This window comes from Triticum urartu, chromosome 2 (assembly GCF_003073215.2).
Source record: "Triticum urartu cultivar G1812 chromosome 2, Tu2.1, whole genome shotgun sequence".
Classification (NCBI taxonomy): Eukaryota; Viridiplantae; Streptophyta; class Magnoliopsida; order Poales; family Poaceae; genus Triticum; species Triticum urartu.
Window position 1 is genome coordinate 105,552,465 of NC_053023.1, and position 4,314 is coordinate 105,556,778.

General features: G+C 52.0%; 1 pseudogene; it reads left to right on the forward strand.

Annotated features, from left to right (window-relative positions):
• The first annotated feature begins 2,526 nt into the window (after positions 1-2,526).
• Positions 2,527-3,425, forward strand: LOC125535286 (annotated as a pseudogene).
• The last annotated feature ends 889 nt before the right edge of the window (positions 3,426-4,314 follow it).

Below are 4,314 nucleotides of genomic sequence, written 5' to 3' on the forward strand. Positions count from 1 at the left end.
GATGTAGAGGCGCGCACGTGTCATAGTAGAGGCGCGCACATAGCATGTACACGTATGTACAACGGCCAGGTGCAAGAAAGAAAATACGGCCACGTATGTGTACATACGGGCGGGGTCTCGAACGCCTACTCGCACATACGTACGGCCAGGGATCGTGTACATGGCTGGGTCGGAACGGAGAAACATCGTCGTCGTCGTGTTCATGGGGAGGCAACAGAATGCGTCGTGTTCATGGGGAGGCAACGGAATGCGTCATGTTCATGGGGAGGCAACGGAACGCGTGGGAGACAACCGGCTGGGTCGGAATGGAATGCGTGGTCGTGTTCATCGGGAGGGCTTGGACGGAACAGGCGATGGAAACGAGGCCTAGCGTACCGCAAAACATAAGAAACGGCCTTGTGTTCGACCGGCCACGTTCGAAACGGGATCCTATTCATCAGGAGGGATCTGGCTTACCACAAAACGGAGGAAAGGGACCTCCTACGGTCGAAACGGGGGTCATGTTGATCGGGAGGGGTGTGGCGTACCGCAAAACGGACGAAACGGACTTGTGTTGGAGCGCTACGGTCGAAACAGGGGTCCTGTTCATCGGGGGGGTGTGGCGTACCGCAAAACGGGACTCCACGAGATACTGTTCATCTCCACCGTCGACCCCCTCCAGCCTCCATGAGCTACTGTTCAACCACCGTCGACCTCCTCCAGCCTCCACCTGCGACTATTCATCCACGGGCTCATGTTCATCTAGCGTCCACCGCGCGCTACTCCACCAGCTACTGTTCAACCGGCCCTCTCCACGGGCTCCTGTTCAACCACCCCTCCACGGGTTACTGTTCATCCTTCCCTCCACCTTCTACTGTTCATCCAGCCCTCCACGGGGTGGTCCTGTTCATCCAGCCCTCCACGGGGTCCTGTTCATCTAGCCCCAACCGGCTCGATCGATCGGGGTCCTGTTCATCCAGAGGCAACACCACGGGGTCCTGTTCATCCACCCCACCGGGAACTGTTCATCCAACACCCCCCCTCGGCAACGCTCACTGTTCATCCAGAGGCAGCATCGATCGGCTTCAGTTAGCAGCAGTAGCGAAGGAATCGCTTGATCGGGTTTAGTTAACAGCCATCGATCGATCGCTCGGATTCAGTAACGCGTAGCCTGCAATGCAATCGCTTGGGTTCAGTTAGAGCCCAACTCCTCGCTCGGGTTCAGTTAGAGCCAACGCCTCGCACACACGTGCGTACGTGTACGAGAGAAACGCGCATCGCTCGGCCCCCGACCTCCCACCGTAATCGGGAACTCCCCGAAATTTTCCTCGACCTCGCTTCTACCATGGTTTTTCCATCATGGACGGCCCAAAGAATGTCATGTAGCTGCGTCTTCGGCCCGCCCAGGACGAAAAGTCCATTTTCTGTCATGATTTTTTGTCATAGAAGTAGGATCCCACCACATCTATGATTCACAATTATCGTCATAGAAGTGTCATATGTATGACAGGAAAAAAAATCGTTCGGCCCAAAATGTCACGGATGTGTCTTTTTTTTGTAGTGATAGTTGAGTATGTTGTGTGACCTCTTTTAATGGTAGGCTAGCAGATGTAGGGGGGAAGTAGGTGGTACTGTCTACCCAGAGTAAAGAGTTAATGCTTCGGAAAGATTGTGTCTCGATCATCCGTTTCTCAAACAACATGTAGTGCGAGAAATTCAACGAAGGAGATCGAGTCTTGTGGGGAAAAGTGCGCAAACCTCTGCAGAGTGTACAAACTAATCATGATTAGCCGTGTCCCCAGTTATGGACATCCTGACTATCTGGTATTTGAATTATTGTTTTGATCTCATCACTTTACTTAATTAATTTGTTGGGTTATGATTATTATTTTAGGATTGAGTTGGAGGAACCTTCTCAATACTTTTCAACCAACTTTGTAGTTAAATAAAATATATTCCTTTGTTCTAGGAAAAAAATAGCTTTATGCAAATGTTAAACTTAGAGCCTCCACCAGCCAAATAATGCATGTAGTGATAGCTATTGTTTAGCATTGCTCTACAGTGTGAAATTGCCAGTACATTCAATGTACTGACCTACATGGCTGCAATGTCTCATGTTGCAGGAATTCTTACGATGAGTAAGTGATACGTTAGGGTTACGATGTCTACACTCAACTTTGCTGTTGGTGTTGATGGGAATCCACAACTTTGATGTTACTTCCGCTATATGGATTGAGGTAATAGTATTTACGTTACTTTATACATGTGATTTACCTCTGTTATGAATCCTCGAGTATTGTGTGTGTCAGCGTACCGATCCAGGGATGACACTTAAGCACAGAGACTTGATCCATTTAGGTCGGTCGCTACATAAATGTGGCCCTGGGGTGGTTTTGGGGAGGGTTGATGGTGGTTTTGCTTGTAATAATGCTGACTTGATAGGCGTCGCTCGCTCAGCGTGTACTCGGCGGCCATGGACATGGCTGAGCTTGGTCGTCCACGCGCCAGCCTAGCCACCCCAACGCCAATATGTAATCGCCCACGGCCATGGCCCTGCAGCCTCGCTCATGCGCATGCCCTCCCTTGGACGGCACCACCACGCTGGCAGTGCTCCGACGAGCGCTACCTTCCTCGCTGGGTGTTCTGCACCGCATGCGCGGGTCAAGTGAATGGGCGTGGTCCTGCGATGGACGGAGCCATCTCCTTGTAGTGCAATGGGAAGACCATCAGCGCTGCGAAGACCAGAAGTCTGCGGCGTGGCCGTGGAGGCAGCGACAGCGTTGACGAGGGAGGAGGAGCTTACTGCCTTGTGGCCGCGTGTAAGCAGTTGCTCAGGCTCTGCAACCACGGGTTAAAGAAGAGGAGGTGCGCCGCCGTCGGTAGTGGCGATCGCATTGGTGGCCTGATATCTGTGTTGAGCAAGGTGCTGTGCGGCAAGGCCATGATCAAGGAGTGCTTTGCGCTGGGAAAATCTTGGCCGTGGCTGCTTCACCGGCGTCAACGTCGGCGGCGGCCGCGAGTTCCGCTGGCGACATCTGCCAATGTGATACACATACCATGGAGTTTGGGGACGATGATGAGTATGAGCAGCAGAGAGCGAGATGGAAGGCGGACATGGAGGTGAACTCGTCGTGGCAACTCATCCCGGTCTCCGTCCTGGAGTTGCACTCCGATGAGGAGTCTCTGGTGCATCATGTGCTAAGCTCTCGGGCCTCAGTTAATCACGCCATGGACTCAACCTCATGTTACAATCAATGGCTGATTTTACTTTTCTTGTTTGTTCTATTCTTGTGACATGGGAGCACTAGAAGCCATCAACCAATGGGAGCTCACCTCCATCCAAAGATTTCCATGGTCCAACCTCGGCATGCTTCACATACAACGTCTACGACGAGGATCGCGCAATAGAGACAGGGCCATCCAGGGGAGGGCACGAGCAAGAATGAGGTGGATGGGCTGCGGTCGGGGGCTTTTTGGCAGGCGCGTGTGAGGGAGTCCTGGACTAAGGGTCCTCGGGCGTCTGACCTATTAGACATGGGTCGGACTGATGGGTTGTGAAGATACAATGACCGAAGACTCTACCAGTGTCCGGATGGGACTCTCCTTGGCGTTGAAGGCAAGCTTGGCGAGCAAATATGAAGATTCCTCTCTCTGTAACCAACCTAATGTAACCCTAGATCCCTCCGGTGTCTATATAATCCAGAGCGCTAGGTCCGTAGACAGATATCTCCTCATAATCATAGTTAGACAGGCTATACTCTTAGGGTTTAGCCATTACGATCTCGTGGTAGATCAACTCTTGTAATACTCATATTCATCAAGATCAATCAAGCAGGAAGTAGGGTATTACCTCCATAGAGAGGGCCCAAACCTGGGTAAACATCATGTCCCCTGTCTCCTGTTACCATCGACCTTAGACGCACAGTTCGGGACCCCATACCCGAGATCCGCCGGTTTTGACACCGACATTGGTGCTTTCATTGAGAGTTCCAGTGTGACGTCGAAAGATAGGATCGATGGCTCGCCTTGTTCTCAAGGACAATGTCACCTCCGGAGGAGCGCTGGCCCCAGGGCAAACTCTCCGGCTGGGCAGCTTTACCATGACTGCCCGTTTGGCCGTTAAGCCGACGATGACTTCTCGGGTCATCGAAAATCCCATCCATGTTGATGCCAAATACTCCAAGCAGATGGATCCGGCAAAGATGTCGTCTTTAAACGAACTCCTAGATCGCATCGCCGCCCTGGGGGTCGCCACAGACTATGATCGGATTGGGCTTAAACCCGACCAGAGAGAAATTAAAACTCCACCGATCACCCATTAAATAGAGGTAGTAG